This window comes from Monodelphis domestica, chromosome 2, assembly GCF_027887165.1.
Source record: "Monodelphis domestica isolate mMonDom1 chromosome 2, mMonDom1.pri, whole genome shotgun sequence".
In the NCBI taxonomy this organism is placed as follows: Eukaryota; Metazoa; Chordata; class Mammalia; order Didelphimorphia; family Didelphidae; genus Monodelphis; species Monodelphis domestica.
This window is the reverse complement of record NC_077228.1, coordinates 200632414-200654785: the sequence shown is the minus strand read 5'-3', so window position 1 is coordinate 200654785 and position 22372 is coordinate 200632414. Positions and strand designations below refer to the sequence as shown.

Below are 22372 nucleotides of genomic sequence, written 5' to 3'. Positions count from 1 at the left end.
AAGGGAAAGAACACGAATCATGTAAATATTCTAAATTATTTAATTAAATAAGTGATTCTCATTAAAAAAAAAATTCTCTGGCTTGGACTCTCCATTCAAGATGGGGAAACTGGGTCCCATTCCTCCCCTACAATTCTACTTCTCCATTCATAGTCCAGGAAGATTTCGCATAGACCCTTTCCTCTGCTCCATCCCCTTTGTCGTCCAGCCCTGTCCCTCTTGTCCTTCCAGGCCCTACTCCATACTTCCTTCATTCCCCCTACCTCTTCTCCAGTGTCCCCAATGTTTTTTTTTTACCTCCATGATATCATAGGTTTAGTCTCCCCCCTCAAAATGGGAGCCTTAGAGTTGAATCTTACAAAGGACTTAGAAGGTAATCTCATTCAGTCACTTTCCCAGTGCAGGAATCTTATCTATGATGTTCCTGACAGTTGTCTAGACTCTGCTCCAGCCTCACCACAGACCAAGATAAGACATATTCCATTATTGGGCAAATCTTATCTGTAGGAAGTCCCCTAAGTCACTTCCTTACACAGGTGCTAGCTATGCCCCACCGAGTCTATATCAGCCCCATATCTTTTCAGCTCCTTTTCAGTCAATCCTTCTGTGACAAGATTTTAGGTCCTGCCAGGGCCAGTCACTACACTCTGGACCTCCCCTATTTTGTCACTGTTTTCCCTAAGGTGCAGCGTTTCAAACCGAATGAAATACTTGAGATGAGGTCAGTTGGGAAGAGGACTTGGGGGCTAGCACCTACCTTGCTTTAAATATTCTGCCTCCAGGTAGTCTAATGTTGAATTAGCATTGTCCCAGATGGCAGCATGTTATTGATTCATATGGAACTTTTTGTTATCGTTGTTTAGTTGTTTGTCACGTCTGGGTCTTCATGACCCCATTTAGGGTTTTCTTGGCAAAGATGACAGAATGGTTTGCCATTTCCAGGCCATTGCCATTTTCCAGCTCATTTTACAAATGAGGGAACTGAGGCCAACAGGATTAAGTGGCTTTTCCATGGTCACACATCTAGGATGTGTCTGAGGCCAGATTTTAATTCAGGAATAGAGTGTTCCTAGCTGGGCAGTATGACTCCACTTAGCTCCACAGTCCACTAAAACCCCCAGATCTTTTCTTTTTAAAAAAATCCTTACTTTCTGTCTTAATAACAACTCTAAGACAGAGTCTTAAGGGCTAGGCAATGGAGGTAAAAGTGACTTACCCAGGGTCACACAGCTAGAAAGTATCTAAGGCCAAATTTGAACCCAGGTATTCCCAGCTCCAAGTTGCATAGTTATGGCCATACCACTCATTGTTGTAGAAAGGAGCATTATGGTACATGCCCAGCAATGAGGCCTTAATGGCTGTACTGTGCTCCCAGTAATTCTTTTTTTTTTTAACTTTATCTTCTGTGTTAGAATCAATTCTATATTTGGTTCCAAGGCAAAAGAGTGGTATAGGCTAGACAAAAGGGGTTCAGAGACTTGCCCAGGATCACACAGCTAGGAAGTGTCATATTTGAACCCAGGTCCTACCATCTCTAGGCCTGGTGCTCTAGCTACTGTACCACCCAGCTACCCCCTGCCTGGTTCCTGTTAAGCATACTACTCTAACGGCCTGGGTGCTTTCTGAGGGCAATGGAACTTCTAGTGTGTGTAGTCAATAATTTGTCTTGACAACAGTCAATCCATGCCCAACAGAATATAAAATTGGTGTAACAAAATGAGATAATATTTGTTTTTATTTTTCGCTGTTTTTATCTTTCTTTTATTCTAATAACAAATGTCTACAGACATTTTCCAAAGTTACATGATTCGTATTGTTTTCCACCCCTCTTCCCTCCCCGCTCCTGGAGCTGGCAAGCAATTCCACTGGGTCATACATGTGTTATCACTCAAAACATATTTCTATATTATTTGAGATAATATTTGTAAAGCACTTTGCAAACTATAAATATGTGCTAGTCATTTTCAAAAAGATTTGTCTTTACTTTTGCAAGCTGACAGGTTGAGAAAGACAATTGCTTTCTTCCATGGTGCAATGGAAGGAATGAGTTGATGTCCAAATGCCTGAGTTTCTGGGAAGACTTCTCCCTTAATTAAGTACATGATACACTGGCACTGTAGTTAAAGAAGCCGGGTTCAAATCCTTTTTTAAAAAACTATGCTCCATTTGATAAGCTATTTATTCTGCCTGGCCTCAGTTTTCTTATCTGTAGAAAGTTGGAAAAATTATACTAGATCAAATGAGACAATATCTATAAAGTTTTTAAAAACCTTATAATATTTTACTTCCCCAAGTTACATGTAAAAATAATTATAAAGTTTGTTTTTTTCAAATTTTAAGATGTTATATACAAGTTAGTTATTATTGCATTGCATCTATCATTCTGTTCCAGCTCAAGGTATATGACCCCCCCCCCCCCCAAGAAAATGTTTAAGAAATTTCATTTTTGCCTTTTTAGTATTATTATTATTATTTTGTAAGTAGACAGACTGTAAGAAAGAGATTTGCTTGGGTGAGAAATTCCGGTTTTCTATTCCTTCAACTCCCTCTAGAGCAGGGACTCTTACTGTTTTGTATTCTTTTATTTTGTAAAGACTTTATATAAAATTAAAAAAAAAGATTTATTTTGTAAAAGCATTCTGGCAAAGCTTATAGCATCCTCCTCAGAAGAATGTTTTTTAAAAGCATAAAATACATCAGACTGCAAAGGAAACCAATGACTATTGAATGTAAAGATGTCACATTTTTTCATCTCCAAGTTCATAGATCCGTCTGAAACCTATCCAGCAACCCCTAGCACAGAGCTGTGTTCCTGGGGACCAGGACGGCCACTCGCACCTTCTTGGAGCATCCCCTAGAGGGCAGTGTCACCCAACGATTAGCTTCCCTTTTGCATTACTGACTTGAATTCTCTTATTCTGACGGTGGATGGTCTTTAGTTCAATCTGGGGCTCTTTCTGACCTGCTGCTGGAGGAGAAGATGGAGCTGGGCTCAAACCCACCCCGGGAGCAAAAGGCGATCCTTTCCCTGGTAGTTAAAGAGGCAGACAGACAAGGTAATAGGCACGAGCTGGGGTTAGAAGCGTTTGCAAACCAGCATCTACCCAGGAAAGAGGCTCCCTCCACGTCAGGCTCTGCTGGTTGGTTTAGTGCAGGGGTCCCCAAACTTTTTACAGAGGGGGCCAGTTCACTGTCCCTCAGTCCGGTGGAGGGCCGGACCATAAAAACCTAACCCTAACCCTAACCGGGCAGCAGTGTACACAGTGCGGAATCCCCTCCCCCAGATCTCTGCTCACCATGCTGACGTCTTTCATTGTGCAGCCATATAATCCTTTGCGCAGTACCTTGTTCTAAGGCGCCACACAAAGGATTATGTCACTGGAAGTACCAGAGTGATGCTGTGCTTTGTGGCGCCACCACATACAGTGCTGCTTTCACTGACCACCAATGAAAGAGGTGCCCCTTCTGGAAGTGTGGTGGGAGCCAGATAAATGACCTCAGGGGGGCCGCATGTGACCCTCCAGCTGTAGTTTGGGGACCCCTGGTTTAGCAGAATAAAGAGCCCCGGGGTTCACAAGACCAAAATGGTAGGCTCAGTGCCTGCTACAGTCCCTGGCAGATAATAAGTGCTTAATACATGTCATTAGGTTGGATTGCCCTAAGAAATCACTCACTGCCTGATATTCTGCTTGCTGAGAGGATAGATTCTGGTTTAAGACAACTCAGCGCAGAGCTTGAGAAAACAGGACCAATTCTCTTCCAGGAAGCGTTCTCCCTTTAAATCTCACTTGGATTGGCACCTCTCTAGGGCAGATATCTGAAAAGGAAATGGCAAGCCACTCCAGCGTCTTTGCCAAGAAACCCCCAAAGGGGGTCATGAAGAGTTGTACACAACTGAAAAACAACTATGAGAAGAGGGAAAGAGTGCATGTATCATGTAAAGGATTATATGGCTGCACAATGAAAGATGTCAGCATGGTGAGCAGAGATCTGGGGGAGGGGATTCTGCAGTGTGTATACTGCTGCCCGGTTAGGGTTAGGGTTAGGTTTTTATAGTTCGGCCCTCCACCGGACTGAGGGACAGTGAACTGGCCCCCTGTGTAATGTAATTGTAATGTAGCCAACTGTAGTTACACACATTGGCATCTTATCCCACTATGGACTGACAAGTCAAGGAACTGTGTGTCTGGAACTAGGCTAACATGATAAAGAAACAAATAGGAAAAAAATGAAACAATTCCTACACTTAAGAAGCTCAGGGTGGAGGGGACAACTGGGTGGCTCAGTGGATTGAGAACCAGGCCTAGAGACGGGAGGTCCTGGGTTCAAATATGACCTCAGACACTTCCTAACTGTGTGACCCTGGGCAAGTCACTTAACCCCCATTGCCTAGCCCTTACAGGTCTTCTGCCAAGACAGAAGGTAAGAAAGGGTTAAAAAAAAAAAGCAATTTTAAGAGATGTCCCAACATTATATTCTGAATAAACTCAGAGGTAGGGTTCTAAATAACAAATTTTGAATGCATGCATGAATGAATGGCATTGCCCATTGGCCTCTGTTTGAAAACAGTGTCCCATGTTGGTAGTGAACGGAAACATTAAAGAACGAAAGGGAAGAAGTTGGGCAAAGACTTGGGAGTGGGATAAGGTAAAAGTGGGATATGGGAAGTAGTAGTATTTAAGAGAAAGACCTTCATATATGAAAGGAAATTTGAATAACACAAAATTATTCCATAGTCATAAGAAATTACTAAAAGAGTTCAAGATGCAACCCTAAATGATTTATCCTACAAACCAGAGAATACAAAATGTAGGGATTAAATTTAGGGGTTTGACTAAAATATGAGAATTCTAAATTAATATTGTAGTTGCCAATGAAAAATATTATGGCTCAAGTCAAGTGACTTTTAGTAGCTTTTATTTACAAAGAGGTAGAAAGAGTGAAAGTAGAGAAATGTAAGAAGAGGATATAGAAAATGTTTAGATTATCACATTAAATGTTGCTCCAGTGTCTGGCTCAGCCCCAGCAGGTCTTGTTAACCCTCATCTAGAGGACCTGGTGATGTCTTATACAAAAGTTCCACACTGCAGCCTCCTCCAGGAGAAGGAGGCCTCTCCAGAAGCCAGGAAGGGAAGGCCAGCTATGCACTCACCCAAGATGAAGTCCAAAGGAGAAGATCCAGGAGCAGTCCAAGAGTCAAGGTCCCAAGTTGAAGCTGAGGTCCAAGTCCAAAGTCACCTCCAAAAGGCAATTCACCAGCTGAAGCTCCAAGCTGAAGACCCCCTGGACAGGAAGTCCAGGGCTTTTTATAGTTTTATAGTCCCTTTTCCACGTTCCTTCCTGTCCTTTCCTCTCTTCACAGGGGCCAATCACAGCTTCTAAATTGCCTAGCACTGCCCAGAGGGCAGTGTCCGTGGGATCCACCTCTCATCATCTGAGGGTGTAAACTCATCAAAGGTTTCACAAGTTTCTGACTGATTGAGTTAAAAGAGTGGAGCTCTTCAAGTAAGTGACTTGTGAACCCCCTTATTTGGTGTTAAGTTTTGAGAGTTGAGCCTGTGGTATCTCAAAGAGGAGGGTCCTTCTGACTGGGTGGAGCGGTCAGGCTTATAAGAGATGAGAGATGACTGAGTGCTCAGACCTGTGCTTAGGCGTCACTCAGTGTTCTGCCATTGCACAGGGTTTGGCCTATTTTATAGCTTCAGTGAGTACATGCTTTTCTGGCACATAATAATTTTTCACTATACATTATCTTCTACAGATGACTGGATATGTTAAACATTAACAAATCACATAATCAACATTTTGTGATCATTTACTATGTTGCTACAACATAGAAGTTTGTGATAGAGATAAATGACATGGATAGGATGTTATATAAGTTAGTTCTTCCTGACCTGTGGGATGACCAGCTAGGAGAATCATTGTTGCTTTTGGTCAGCTTTCACAATCAATCACAATTACTTAGGAGATGGGTAACAAAACATTTCGTAGCTAGGTATGGGGTTAGAAGGTAATTTAAGACAGACTGAAATCAGGAATTTTCTCAATTTCCAAGTTACATTTTTCTTGTCTTTCATTAAGGCACCATGGCAATGTTGCCTGGTTATCACAAACATAACAAACCAGTGAAGTGTGTCAGTAACTTGTGCTTCAGAGGAGTGATTGATTGTGGTGCTTGTGTGTTTGGCTAACTGAGTGTGGGGCACTAAGTATACCTCTGCTAAGAGGGAAAAGGGAGGGGTAAAGGGTGATGATCTTTAGGTTTTAATTCTGTGAATGTAACCTTTTTAGGGTAATAATCTGGGGGGATTAAAGTGGGGCATATGTGTATTAACCCTATAAGTATTTGCTTTTATATTATTTCTCCTGTACTGGGAAGAGAACAATTCCATTAGTAAGGGAAGTTAGAAGGAGAAGTCACACAGAGGGAGTTCAGTGGGTGTTTCATATTTTCTGAAGGCAGCCTTCATTATCCCAAACTGTGACTCTGTCAGACAGCAGGGGTAGGATGGCTCTCCACAGCCAAGTAGGGGTATTTAAGTTTTTGGTTGATTAATTCAAAATAGACAAAGAGAATAAAGAATTCCCTTTCACATTATCAATGATAAAAGATGGAGTTTGACAAAAGAGAGGCAATTAGGGTATGATATCATAAGATCCTAGTTCTAGAGCTAGAAGGAATATCAGAAGCCTTGAGAGTCCAGATCCCTCATTTGAGGTATTCATATTTCCTTAAACTCTAACAAAACATAAGAATAGAATATTCAACTTGTAAACATTCCAAACAGAAACATAAGAAAGGAGGCTGGTTGTTTGGTTGTTTCCAGTCATATCTGACTTTATGAACCCATTTAAGGTTTTCTTTTTTAAAATTAATTTAATGTATTAATTATTGTTAATTAATTAATTTAGAAAATTATTCCTTGGTTACAATAATCACATTATTTCCCTCCCCCCCCTCCACCCACCCTTCCTACAGTCAATGTGCAATTTCATTGGGTATTACATGTGTCCTTGATCAGAAGCTATTTCCACGTTGTTGGTGATTGCATTAGGATGTTCATTTAGAGTCTACATCCCCAGCCTACATCCCCTTGACCCATGTATTCAAGCAGTTGTTTTTCTTCTGTGCTTCTACTCCCACAGTTTTCCCTCTGAATGTGGATAATGTTGTTTTTTTTTTTCTTGTAGATTCCTCCAAGTTGTTGAGGATCACTGCATTGCCAGTAATGGAGAAGTCCATTACATTTGATTGTACCACAGTGTATTGGTCTCTGTGTACAATGTTCTCCTGATTCTGCTCCTTTCGTTCTGTATCACTTCCTGGAGGTCATTCCAGTTCCCATGGTATTCCTCCACTACATTATTCCTTTGAGCACAATAGTATTCCATCACCAAGATACCATAATTTGTTCACCCATTCCCCAATTGAAGGGCATCCCCTCATTGTCCAATTTTTTGCCACCACAAAGAGCACAGCTATGAATATTTTTGTACATGTCTTCTTTCTTATTATCTCTTTGGGGTACAAACCCAGCAGTGCTATGGCTGGATCAAAGGGCAGACAGTCTTTTATCGCCCTTTGGGCATAGTTCCAAATTGCCCTCCAGAATGGCTGGATCAATTCACAACTCCACCAGCCATGAATTAGTGTCCCTACTTTGCCACATCCCCTCCAGCATTCATTACTTTCCTTTGCTTTCATGTTAGCCAATCTGCTAGGTGTGAGGTGATACCTCAGAGTTGTTTTGATTTGCATCTCTCTGATTATAAGAGATTTAGAACACCTTTTCATGTGCTTATTAATAGTTTTGATTTCTTTAACTCAAAATTGCCTATTCATGTCCCTTGCCCATTTATCAATTGGAGAATGGCTTGATTTTTTTGTACAATTGGTTTACCTCTTTATAAATTTGAGTAATTAGACCTTTATCAGAGGTTTTTGTAATGAAGATTATTTCCCAATTTGTTGCTTCCCTTCTAATTTTGGTTGCATTGGTTTTGTTTGTACAAAACCTTTTTAATTTGATGTAATCAAAATGATTGATTTTACATTTTGTGATTTTTTTCTAGTTCTTTCTTGGTTTTAAAGTCTTTCCTTTCCCAAAGATCTGACATGTATACTATTCTGTGTTCACCTAATTTGCTTATAGTTTCATTCTTTATATTCAAGTCATTCACCCATTCTGAGTTTATCTTGGTGTAGGGTGTGAGATGTTGATCCAAACCTAATCTCTCCCATACTGTCTTCCAATTTTCCCAGCAGTTTTTATCAATAGTGGGTTTTTTGTCCCAAAAGCTGGGATCTTTGGGCTTATCATAGACTCTCTTGCTGAGGTCACTTACCCCAAGTCTATTCCACTGATCCTCCTTTCTGTCTCTTAGCCAGTACCTAATTGTTTTGATGACCACTGCTTTATAGTATAGTTTGAGATCTGGGACTGCAAGGTCTCCTTCCTTTGCATTTTTTTCATGATTTCCTTGGATATCCTTGATCTTTTGTTCTTCCAAATGAACTTTGTTATGTTTTTTTTTTCTAATTCAGTAAAAAAGTTTTTTGGTAGTTCAATGGGTATGGCACTAAATAAGTAAATTAATTTGGGTAGGATTGTCATTTTTATTATGTTAGCTCATCCTACCCATGAGCAATCGATGCTTTTTCAATTGTTTAGATCTAGTTTTAATTGTGTGGAGAGTGTTTTGTAGTTGTGTTCATATAGTTCCTGTGTTTGTCTCAGCAGAGAGATTCCTAAGTATTTTATATTTTCTAGGGTGATTTTAAATGGAATTTCTCTTTCTAATTTTTGCTGCTGAGATGTGTTGGAGATATATAGAAATGCTGATGACTTATGTGGGTTTATTTTGTATCCTGCAACTTTGCTAAAGTTGTTGATTATTTTGACTAGCTTTTTGGTTGATTCTCTAGGATTCTTTAAGTAGACCATCATATTATCTGCAAAGAGTGATGGCTTGCCTCATTGTCTATTTTAATACCTTCAATTTCTTTTTCTTCTCTAATTGCTACAGCTAGTGTTTCTAGTACAATGTTAAATAATAGTGGTGATAATGGGCATCCTTGTTTCACTCATGATCTTATTGGGAAGACTTCTAGTTTATCCCCATTGCAGATGATGTTTGCTGATGGTTTTAAATATATACTGTTTATTCTTTTTAGGAAAGGCCCTTCTATTCCTATGCTTTCTGGTGTTTTCAATAGGAATGGGTGTTGTATTTTATCAAAGGCTTTTTCTGCATCTATTGAGATAATCATATGATTTTTGTCGGTTTGCTTGTTAATATGGTCAATTATGTGGATGGCTTTCCTAATATTGAACCATTCTTGCATTCCTGATATGAATTGTAAACCTTAAAATTTCACAAACTTATGAATATTAAAAATTTTACTCTACATTGAGGAATCCTCCAATTCCCTACTTGAAATGATTCCCTACCAGATAGTGAGAACTCTACTTGAATGTGAAAACTCCTTGCTATGGGAGTATCCCTAATCCACCCCTACTTAAGTACTGCTTTAGGGGAGAAAACTCCTTGCTATGGGAGGACCTCGATTCCACCCATACTTAAGACTACTTTAGGGCAGAAAACTCCTTGCTAAACAATGAAAGTACTTGAAAACCATACTTATAAAGGAAAGGAGTTCTTTGAGCCATGCCTGTTTTTGGAATTGATACAATGGGATGCTAGGTGCCTATAAAGGTGGGGCAACTTGTAAACTACTTAGACCTAAAAGATGAAAACTTACTCAGAGGTTTTCTCTTAATGAAATTAGTTGACACAGCAGCATTTTTTTTTCTGACTTACTAAAGAGATTAATCTACTCAGCTGTGAATTCAAAATGGGCTGTCTTTTGGAAAACATCTACAGTGATTGGTAGATGGAAGAACTTAGGGGAGGTGACATAGGAGATTTTGCCCTTAAAAAGAAGAGCTCAGAGAAGAGCTGGAGTCATTCTGAAACATTCAGATTAAGGAGGTCATTCTGAAACATATTTAGATTGAGGAAGGACTGATTCTGAAACGTTCAGATGGAGGAGGGAGCTGGTGAAAGCAGCTGAGATGATGCTGGCCTGGTGTCACTAGAATCCTTGCTTAGGCAGACCTTGTGGTGAGTGTTAAAAGACTGACTGACTGATCTCTCTCTCTTAAGACTCAGGTCTAGGCCATGTTGGCTTAAGGCCCTTCATACTTATTTCCTTTTTCTCTCTTTCTCTCTTTTCTTTAATTCCACATTTGTATTAATTAAATCTCTATAAAACCCAGTTGACTTGGGTATTTGAATAATTGGGAATATTTCCCTGGCAACCACCTTATATTTGATTTAAAAACCAAGACACTGTAGTGAAACATATTTTCTGCAAATTTACTCACCCTCTCTTATATCTATCACCATTTATATCTTCCACTATTTTAAATCACTACAGTTTAAGACCTCAACCATTTTAAATCTAACAGAATCCTACCTGGTCGTAGTGAATAACCCTTGTGATGACTTGCTGGAGTCTTTTTGCTAATATCCTATTTAAGATTTTTGCATCTATATTTATTAAGGAGATTGATCTATAGTTTTCTTTCTCTGTTTTTGACCTGCCTGGCTTTGGGATCAGTACCATATTTGTGTTGTAAAATAAATTTGGTAGAACTCCTTCTTGGCTTATTCTGTCAAATAGTTTGTATAATACTGGGATTAGTTTGATATGTTTGATAGGATTAATTTTTGAATCCATCTGGACCTGGGGATTTTTTCTTAGGGAGCTCTTTGATGGCTTGTTCAATTTCTTTTTCTGATATGGGGTTGTTTAGGTAATTTATTTTTTCTTCTTTTAGTCTAGGCAATTTATATTTTTTTATGTATTCATCCATATCACCTAGATTGCCAAATAATTGGGTATAATAATTTTTAATGATTGCCTAAATTTCCTCTTTATTAGAGGTGAGGTCTCCCTTTTCATCTTGGATACTGTCAATTTGGTTTTCTTCTTTCCTTTTTTAAAATTAGATTGATAAGTACTTTGTCTATTTTATTTGTTTTTTCAAAGTACCAGCTTCTAGTCTTATTTATTTATTAAATCAATAGTTCTTTGACTTTTAATTTTATTAATTTCTCCGTTGATTTTTAGGATCTCTAATTTAGTCTTCATCTGAGGATTTTTAATTTGTTCACTTTCTAGTTTTTCAATTTGCATGCCCAATTCATTGACTTCTGCCCTCCCTAATTTGCTAATATATGAACTCAAGGATATAAATTTACCCCTGAGAACTGCTTTGGCTGCATCCCATAGGTTTTGAAAGGATGTCTCATCATTGTCATTTTCTTCAATGAAGTTATTAATTTTTTTCTATGATTTGTTCTTTAACTGGTTTTGGAGAATTGCCTTGTTTAATTTCCAATTAATTTTTGATTTACCTCTCCATGTGCCTTTACTAATTATCATTTTCATTGCATTGTGATCTGAGAAGGTCGCATTTATTATTTCTGCTCTTTTGCACTTGTTTGCAATGTTTTTATGCCCTAATACATGGTCAATTTTTGTGAATGTATTATGTGCTGCTGAAAAGGAGGTGTATCCCTTTTGGTCTCTGTTTATTTTTCTCCACATATCTACTAACTCAAATTTTTCTAAGATTTCATTTACTTCTCTTACCTCTTTCTTATTTATTTTTTGGTTTGATTTATCTAGTTCTGATAAAGGAAGGTTCAGGTCTCTCACTAGTATAGTTTTTCTATCTATTTCATCCTTGAGCTCCCCTAGTTTATCCTTTAGAAATGCCATTTGGTGCATACATGTTGAGTACTGATATTTCCTCATTGTCTATACTGCCTTTTATCAGGATGTAATTACCTTTCCTATCTCTTTTAACTAGATTTATTTTTACTTTGGCTTTGTCAGATATCATGATTGTAGCTCCTGCCTTCTTTTTTATCAGTTGATGCCCAATAGATTTGGCTCCATCCTCTTACTTTGACCCTATGCATATCTACCTTCCTCATGTGTGTTTCTTGTAGACAGCATATGATAGGGTTTTGGATTCTAATCCACTCTGCTATTTGCTTGCATTTTATGGCTGAGTTTATTGCATTCACATTCAGAGTTATGATTACCAGCTGTGTATTTCCCAACATTTTGATTTCTGCTCCTCATCCTGCCTTTTCTTCTTTCAGTATTTCTTTCTACACCAATGTTTGTTTTTAGACAATCCCCCTAATTCCTACCCTTATTTTACTTCCCTTTCTACCCCCTCCTTCCTTATCCCCCCTTATTTGCCTTGCAGTCTTTCTGAAACTACCCCCACCTTCTCCCTCCCTTGTACTGCTTCCCTCCCCATCAATCTGTTTGTTACCCTTCTACTCCCCTATAATGTGCAAATTTATTCTCTGCCCCAAATGGACTGGATTGTTCTTCTCTCTTTGACTCAATTTCAATGCACATAACAGTTGAGTATTTCCTATCTCCAACCTCTTTACCCTTCCAGTGTATTGATGTTCTCCTCCCTCCCACCAGGAGCTTCTTTGTGACAAATAAATTTAACCCCTTTTGTTTCTTTTACCATTTCTTTTAGTATTAACCTCTTTTTAACTCTAGTTGTATATATATGTATATATACATATATATACACACACACATGTATATGTATTTATGCATACATATATCTATATACCTATTCATGTCTTGTCATTTCATCCTATTCAGTTTGTCACTGTTCCCTCTAAGTGTAATTCTTCTAGCTGCCCAGTTGAAAATAACAATTTTTGAGTTACCAATGACCTCTTTTATCATAGGGATATATATCATTTTAACTTATTGAGTCTCTTAAAAAAGTGTTTTTTGTTTTGTTTTGTTTTCTCTTCCCCCACCCCTCTTTTTTAATTACCTTTTGATGATTCTCTTGAGTTCTGTGCTTGGGCATCAATTTTTCTGTTCAGGTCTGGTCTTTTCTCTACAAATTCTTGGAATTCTTCTTCTATTTTGTTAAATGACCATACTTTCCCCTGTAAGAATATAGTCAGTTTTGCTGGATAGTTGATTCTTGGTTGTAGACCTAGTTTCCTTGCTTTCTGGAATATCATATTCCATTACTTTCGGTCCTTTAGTGTGGATGCAGCCAGATCCTGTGTTATCCTCACTATGGTTCCATGGTATCTGAATGACTTCTTCTTGGCTGCTTTTAATATCTTTTCTTTGGTCTGATAGTTCTTGAATTTGGCGATAACATTCCTGTGTGTTTTCAGTTGGAGATAAAGTACAGGAGGTGATCTGTGGATTCTTTCAATATCCACTTTTCCCTCTTGTTCTAAAATATTGGGGCAGTTTTCTTGAATAATTTCCTGTAGTATTGTGTCCAGGCCTTTTCTTTTGTCATGGTCTTCTGGTAGACCTATGATTGTTAAATTGTCTCTCCTCGAACAATTTTCTAAATCCTCTGTTTTGTGAATGAGATGCTTCATATTTTCCTCAATTTTTTCATTCTTTTGATTTTGTTTTATAGTGTCCTGCTGCCTTGTGAAGTCACTTGATTCTAGTTGTTGTATTCTGGTTCTTAAAGACTGGATTTCATCCCTGGCTTTTTGGACATCCTTCTCCTTCTGGTCTGATTTTCTTTGGAGGTCATCTTTCATTCTCTTTACCTCATCTCTCATCTCCTTTGCCTAATCTTTCATCTTCTTTGCCTCATCTTTCATCTTCTTTGCCTCATCTTTCATCTCCTTTGCCTCATTTTCAAGCTGATTGATTTTGGCTTTCAAGACACCATTTTCTGGTTCCAGATAACTTATCTTAGTTTTAAAATTCTTTTCCCAATTGTCTTCAGCTTCTCTTAATTGTGGATTGTATTGCATTTTGAGTTCTTCGAAAGCCTGTATCCAATTCACTGAGATTTCTGTTTTATTACTTGCCTCCTCCTAGGTATTGCTTGTTCTTGGTTCGTTGCCTGTGCAGAAGCTGTCAATTGTAATTTCTTTCTTCTTTTTATGTTGTTTGCTCATATTTACCCCTTCTTTGCTCGCTGTATTTATCTTTGCTCTTGCTCCTCTCATTTTTTTTTTTTTTGGTTTTGGGGCTTTCTGTCAGTCTCCCCTCTTGGAGCTTTGTCAGATATCTCAGTGCAGTCTCTGGGGGAGGAGTGTTGGAGTTTGAGCTTCCCTGTCCTCTGGAGGCTTTTGATTGGATTAAAGTCCAGCAGTCAGTGAGGGAGGGATGTTGGAACTTGGGCTTCTCTGAGATCTGAAGACTTTTGATGGGTTTAAGTTGAGCTGGGTTGGGCTGGATGTGCTCTGAGGCCAAAACCTCCTGGAAGGCTAGAGCAATATGGAGGGTGTCAGCCATCCTGTCCAGGCTGCCAGCTCTTCACTCCCTCTCCAGCTGCTTCCCCGCCACCTGTGTTTGATGCTCTGAGCCTGGCACAGCCCTGCCCACAAGGTACACCCTCCAGACCAGTGCCTTTGCTTGCCCAGAGGTTCCTGCTGCCGCTGGAGGCTTAGCACTCTAGGTGGGAGTGGGAGGGGTTCTGAGACCTTCCCTCTGCCTTCCCCCTAAGCCTGAGTGTTCTCAGATTCTGGCTTTTGGGGGGCATACCTTTTGAATTGAGTCCAACAGGAGGGTTCCTTAGCTCTGTCTTATTGTTAGGTTTGATTTTCAGTCCCCTAGGAACATTTAGTTTGTCATCAGTAAGGAAGGGTTTTCAGAGGTCTGAACTATTGCTGCTCATAAGCCGCCATCTTTACTCCGCCTCCCTCTCTTCAATAACTTTTTTTTCTTATAGGGATACATATCATTTAAACTTATTAGGTCTCTTAAAAAAAGGGTTTTTTTGTTTTTCTTTTTTCCCTCTTTTTTAAAATTACCTTTTGATGATTCTCTTGAGTTCTGTGCTTGGGCATCAATTTTTCTGTTCAGGTCTGATCTTTTATTTACAAATACTTGGAATTCTTCTATTTTGTTAAATGACCATACTTTCCCCTGTAAGAATATAGTCAGTTTTTCTGGATAGTTGATTCTTGGTTGTAGACCTAGTTCCCTTGCTTTCTGGAATATCATATTCCATGCCTTTTGGTCCTTCAGTGTAGATGTAGCCAGATCCTGCATTATCCTCACTGTGGTTCCATGGTATCTGAATGACTTCTTAGTAGCTTGTAATATTTTTTCCTTGGTCTGATAGTTCTTGAATTTGGCTATAACATTCCTGTGTGTTTTCAGTTGGAGATAAAGTACAGGAGGTAATCTGTGGATTCTTTCAATCTCCACTTTTCCCTCTTGTTCTAAAATATTGGGGCAGTTTTCTTGCATAATTTCCTGTATTAGGATGTCCAGACTTTTTCTTTTGTCGTGGTCTTCTGGTAGACCAATGATTCTGAAGTTGTCTCTCCTGGAATGATTTTCTAAACCTTCTGTTTTTTGAATGAGATGCTTCATATTTTCCTCAATTTTTTCATTCTTTTGATTTTGTTTTATAGTGTCCTGTTGCCTTGTGAAGTCACTTGATTCTAGTTGTTGTATTCTGGTTCTTAAAGACTGGATTTCATCCCTGGCTTTTTGGACACCCTTCTCCTTCTGGTCTGATTTTCTTTGGAGGTCTTCTTTTGTCCTCTTTGCTTCATCTTTCATCTCCTTTGCTTCATTTTCAAGCTGATTGATTTTGGCTTTCAAGACACTATTTTCTTGTGCCTCTATTTCCAGATAACTTATCTTAGTTTTTAAGTTCTTTTCCCAGTTTTCTTTAGCCTCTCTTGAATGTGTTTTGAATTGTATTTTGAGTTCTTCCAGAGCCTGTATCCAATTTGCTGGGTTTTCTGGTTTTTTTTTTTGCTTGGGTGTTCCCTCATCCTCCTCTGTTCCATTTACTCTTTGTTAATTGCCTGTATAGAAGCTGTCGGTTGTAATTTCTTTTTTCTTTTTCTGCTTTTTGTTCATATTTACCCCCTTCTTTTTTTTACTTCTATGTTTTTTTTTTGTTTTATTTGATCATTTCCAAGCATTAGTCATTAAAGACATAGATCATTTTTCTTTTCCTCCTCTCCCCCCCCCCCCCATAGCCGACGCGTAAATCCACTGGGCATTACATGTTTTCTTGATTTGAACCCATTGCTATGTTGATAATATTTGCATTAGAGTGTTCATTTAGAGTCTCTCCTCTGTCATGTCCCCTCAACTGCTGTATTCAGGCAGTTGCTTTTCCTCGGTGTTTCTACTCCCACAGTTTATCCTCTGCTTATGAATGGTGTTTTTTTCTCCTAGATCCCTGCAAATTGTTTAGGGACATTACACCGCCACTAATGGAGAAGTCCATTATGTTCGATTATACCACAGTGTATTAGTCTCTGTGTACAATGTTCTCCTGGTTCTGCTCCTCTCGCTCTGCATCACTTCCTGGAGGTTGTTCCAGTCTCCATGGAACTCCTCCACTTTATTATTCCTTTTAGCACAATAGTATTCCATCACCAACATATACCACAATTTGTTCAGCCATTCCCCAATTGATGGGCATCCCCTCATTTTCCAGTTTTTGGCCACCACAAAGAGCGCAGCTATGAATATTTTTGTACAGGTCTTTTTGTCCATTATCTCTTTGATATTTACCCCCTTCTTTACTCCCTGCAGTTGCCTGAGCTCTAGATCCTCTCATTTTTTTTGGTGGTTTTGGGCTTTTCTTTCCTCCTTCACACTTGGAGTTTTGTCAGTAAATCTCTCAGTCCAGTCTGTGGGGGAGGGGTTTTGGAGCTTGAGCTTCCCTGCCCTCTGAAGGCTTTGATGAGATTAATCCTGCTGGGTTGCTGAATATGCCCTGAGGCCAAAACCTCAGAAAGGGGTGGGAGAGGGGTCCTGGAACCTTCCTTCTTTCTTCCCCTTAAACCGAAGTGTTCTTGAATTCTGGCTTTGGGGGGCGTACCTTTTAAGTTGAGTCCAGCAGGAGGGTTCCTTGGCTCTGTGTTGTTGTTAGGTTTGATTTTCAGTCCCCTAGGATCATTTAGTTTGTAATTGGTAAGGAAGGGTTTTCAGAGGTCTGAACATTTGCTGCCTCTACACTGCCATCTTGACTCCCTCCTCCATTTGGGGTTTTCTTGTCAAAGAGAGTAGAGTGGTTCGCCATTTCCTTCTCCAGCTCATTTTACAAATGCGGAGAGATTTAGGCAAACAGTATTAAGTGCCTTGCCCAGGGTCACCTAGTTAGGAAGTGTCTCAGGCCAGATTTGAACTCAGGAAGATTCATCTTACTGACTCCAGGCCCAGCACAAATACCATTGTGCCCCACAAGAAAGGTAAATAAATATAACTTATTTGCAGAATAATTGAGTTGTTCTGGCTATAAAAGTAAAGGTTTTAGGGCTATTATGTAGTATGTTTAGAATCAAACAAGAGAAATTGGATTTTTTTTAAGTGCATCAACAGAATAGCAAAAATGTAAAAAAAATAACACTATAATGCTGTTGAATTCTGATTAATTTCAATAATCAATCTTGGTTCCAGAAAAAAAGAGGAGACATGTTTCCCTCCTCTAGAAAGTTGGGGAATCTAGACATAGAATAATGTATTTATGGTCAGATATAACCACTTTGTTAGTTGGGATTAGTTCACATTTTTCTTCATTACAAATGTTACTCCTGTCCCAAAGTCCATATTGTTTTGGACTCTTTTCTCATTGTTGGAGATGAATGCACTGTCCTGTGTGAAGCAATGCATTTTGAGACAAGGATTACCCAAGGGAGGATCCAATGAGATATATAGGGAAATAATTCTGATTTTTTAAAAAACATATTGGAGGAAAAAGATGCAGTAGCAGGAACTGATTGGTGTTAGCTAAAAGACTTTCCAAATTTTTGTTTTATTTTTAAAACCTTTAATTTCTGTCCTTCTAACAACTTTAAGATAGAAGGGTATGGGCTAAGCAATTGGGATTGTGACTTTCCCAGGGTCATACAACTGATTAAATGTCTGAGGTCAGATTTGAACCCAGGTTCTCCCAACTCCAGGCCTGGTGCTCTATTCATTGTACCACCTAGCTATCCCACAAATTTTCATTTGAATATTAAAGAGTGTGGACCTTTAGGATAAAATGTGGCATCCTTTTTAAGGGTATCTCCAAAGAAGAAAGATTTTCATCTATGTCAGAGGATGACAACTCTGCTTGGAGGGGGAGGAGGCTGTATGAAATGACCTCAGGAGTTTTTTATGTTGATTGTCTTCTGGTGAAGAGGTTCTGGACAGTGTCCTGAATTCATAGTTGATCTTAAATCATGGCTATTTAAGACCTTGTCAGGTCTTGCCTGGAGCTTATTGCCAGGAAATGATGCACCAGCACTTCCAAAGGTCTCTATTTATAGCTTTCTTCTAGGCCAGGGTGAGCTTCCTTTTTTATAGACAGGAACTCCTAGAAATAACTGTTTCCCCTTCTCCATCTATAGGTAATATTGCTGAAGTTACTAGACAAAGGAGAAGAGGATGGAAAGGGAAGTGGCAGAGGAGGAGGACACCAAGAAGAAGGAAATGATCATTTTATTCATTGTAATAATCCCTTATATATGTGTACCAAATATCCTAGTACAGTTTTAAACTTTAATAACTTAAAAGTGCACTAAGACATTTGGGACATACTGTATTAAAGATGTTACAAAGCATTTTCAGATATAGTATTTCCTGGGGTTCTCAAAGCAACCTTGTGAAGTAGGTAGTAGAACTATGATTAGCTTCCATTTTATAGATGAGAAAACTGATTCAGAAGGGATAAGTAATAACAGCCAGCATTTATATAATACCTTAAAGTGTGTGAAGCACTTTACAAATATTCTTGTATTCTATTCTCCTAATAACACCAGGAGGGAGGTGTTATTATTATTCCCATTTTTCAGATGGAGAAATTAAGGCAGGCAGAGGTTAAGCAACTTGCCTAGGATGACACACCTAGTAAGTGTGTGAGACCACTTTTGAACTCAGGTTCTCTGGATTCCAGGTTCCCCTGAGTCACCTAGTTACCCTAAGCAACTTGCCCCAAACTAGAGCTAGTAATGGGTAGGTCAAAACTTGAACTTAGGTACAGGAATCCAAGACAATTCCATTGTGCTGTTAATGACTGACTGACAGATTGGAGGATCTTTTTTTTTTTGTGAATAATTGGGAAAGATAACCTCATCTGTGTGACCCTGGGCAAGTTCATAACCCCTATTGCCTCATCCTTGCCACTCTTTTGTCATAGAATTAGTAGTAACCATCCCCCATGGGGGAAATGGGCAAAAGATATGAACTTTTTGGAAGAAATTAAAGCTAGCTGGCATGATTCAGATCAGGGTTACAAAGGCAGATGAGGATTAGAAAAGATGAGTCTTTCCAGACCTTGTTGTGCTGGATTTTCTTTCTTTCCTTTCTTTAAAACTCTTACCTTCTATCTTAGAATCAACACTATGTATTGGTTCCAAAGCAGAAGAGTGGTAACAGCTAGGTGATGGGGAAAGGGGCATGGCAAACAGCTAAGAAGTGTCTGAGGCCATATTTGAATCCAGGACTTCCTGTCTCCATACCTGGCTCTCTATCCACTGAGCAACACAACTGCCCCCTCTGTTCTGGATTTTCAAAGTTATTCTTCCCATCACTCCTTGGAGATGGATCTGTAAATCTGGACTGGATTCTGAGGCTCAAAGTCCAACATTTGGGTGAAGGATGTAACCGTGAAAATATGCGTTTGCCAAGACTGTGAATTGCCAAAACTGTAAAGATAATTTTTAGTGTCTTGATTTATATTAAAAATAAGTGGTCACCATGGGAAAATTCCCCAATATGAAAATACCCAAGTCAGCTGGGTTTTATGGAGATTTTAATGAATACAAATGAAGGAATTTAAGGGAAGGGAGAGAGAGAGAGAAAGAGAAAAATAGTAGGAAAGGCCTAGGCCAAATGGCCTAGGCCTGAACCTTAAGAGAGATTAGTCAGTCTTTATCACTCACCACAAGATCATTCCAAGCAAGCGCTAGTGTTCAGAGAGACCCTCCAATTCAGCTTCCAAACTGAACTCAAATTGTAACTGAATTCAATTGCCTTGAACATGTTCCTTCACTTCCTTTTAAAGAGATTTTTTTCTTATGTCACCTCCCCTAAATTTTCACGTCTACCAATCACAGTAGATGCTTTTTCCTAGAACTTCCCATTCTAAGTTCACACCATTCTTTAGTTCTCTCTGGGTAGACTAAAACTTCACACCTCTTTTATTAAGCTTGCCTTTTGTAAGTTGCTTGACCTTTTAGTGATTAATTTAACCTTTATAGGTATTTAGCACCCTTTTGTATTAGATTTAAAAATAGACCACCTAGTTTAGGGTTTTTGCTTCACTATAAGTATGAGTTGGGGACTTTTCATTGTTCAGTAAGGAGTTTACAACTTTATCTTCCCCTAAGGAACTGTCTGAGCAGGGTGGAGTAATTTTAAAAGTTCTCAATACATTCCTGACTAAGTACCTCCATTGTAGAGAATGGGGAATAGCTTAATCAAATCTTCTAAGGTATAGTCTGAGCAATTTTAAGATTCACAAGGATGAAAAAAGTCCTAGATTTCCAGGAAGTGGTAGTCGGATGGGAGAGGCAAGTTGTTTGTTGTTTGTTCCTGGGGAGATCCCAGTCTGGTGAGGAGAACTAACAGGGAACTCCCAGGCTCACTGAGAAAGCAGTCTCTGCCTTCAAGGAACTCTGAATGTGATGTCATAGCATGGACATGCATGAAATTAACAAAAATATAGTCTGATTAAAATGCTATAATGATTAGGGGGAGCTTGGACCCAAATAACTTTAAAAATTTCCTTGGGTCTGAAATATATATATATATATATACATATGATAAAAATAAGCTCCGAATTAAGTAATCCACAGGCAAATACTTAAAGAACTATATAATTATGTTTTCTGCTATAATCTTTTGATTTTCCCTTTCATTTTGGTCTATCCTGCTTTTCATGGCTTCCAGCTGTTTGATTTTGGTCTCTAATTTATTTATCATTTCATTAGCTTTCTGGGCTTCTTTCTCCAATTGGGAGTTCCTGTCTTTTAAACTGTTAGTTTCTTTTTGAACTATTTCCCACTTTTCTTGCCAATATTTTTCCATCTTTTTGATAAACTTGTGGACAATTTCCATTTTTTTGAAGGTTTGGATGCATTTATTTGTATGTTCTCTTCTGCTATTTCCTCTGTGGTCTGTATTTTACCTCCATAAAAATTATCCAGGGTCAAGTCTTGTTTTTCTTGGTGTTGGGAAGCTGTTCCTGGGCACTGTTTGCCATCACCTTGGTGGTTTTCCCTTCTCTTTCCAGTCAAAAGTCTGAGTGAGGAGGTCAGGCTCTCTGTGTGTGGAGCTAAGGAGTATGATTTTTGCCTGAGGCCACCTCTCAAGTCTCTGCAGCTTCTGTTTGCAGCCCTTCTCTGCACTATCTCCTCGTCCAAGGTCTGCGCTCTTCTGCCTGTTGGGGCCTCAAGTCTAGCTGCTCTCAGGGGAAGGTCTTTGGTAGTCTTATTCAGCTGCCAAGGATCTAGAGGTGCTCCTCACTGTCTCTGAGTCTAGCGCACTGGCTCCGTAGGTGGGGTGGGGGAGGGTAGATCAGTTCGCATTTTGGTGGAAGCTATCTCACCCCCTTATAGATTGGAAATGCCCAAATCCCACATACCTTCAATGCTGTGCCAAACTGTGGAGTCCCTTCGTTCATATGAATGTGGGTTTTTTTTTTGCCTTTTAAGATAGTCTATATTGGTAGGTGCTGAGGAGAAGAGTCCTGGGTCTAAACTGCAGCCATGTTTACCTGGAAGTCCAGGACTGTATAATTATAAAAATGCATTGAGGAGAAAAGGGGAAAGAGGATCTAGGATCATGCCAGATGTTTCAAGATCATAATTCAATTCAATACTTGTTTGAGTGGCTACTTACTAGATACTCAACACTAGGTTAGGAACTGTGATTGGGAAACATTTCCTGGAGGTGGTGGCATCCCAGGAAGGATAAATTGGAGTGGTGTTAGATGGGAGGAAGTCACCTATAGATTATCCTGGGCACAGGCTTGTGGATAGAAAAGGGAGGATTGGTATGGGAGTGAGGTGGCCATGAAGACATGTAGGGCCATCTCTAAGTAGAGGCAGAAGACTCGGGAAGCAGGTGTTGAATTTGGCCATGAACAGATTGGATAGCTATATAATATTGATCTTGTAAAAAGGTGTCACTTGTTTCCATAAGCAGAACTGTTATATTATATATATATATATATATATATATATATATATATATATATTATATATTGTTATAGCTTAGGTTAAAGGAAGAACCAGAAAGAGTGTATAGGGCGTATTCTTTAACTTCTTCCCAAGAAACAGTTATTTAAAATCTTATTCTTGT

General features: G+C 39.0%; 1 long non-coding RNA gene across 1 annotated transcript; it reads left to right on the top strand.

Moving 5' to 3' along the window:
- The first annotated feature begins 2528 nt into the window (after positions 1-2528).
- LOC103094353 (uncharacterized) lies at positions 2529-22123 on the top strand. The gene is made up of 3 exons (XR_462127.3): positions 2529-3056; positions 5363-5505; positions 18418-22123. It is a non-coding gene; the product is annotated as an uncharacterized LOC103094353 (long non-coding RNA).
- Positions 22124-22372: the final 249 nt, after the last annotated feature.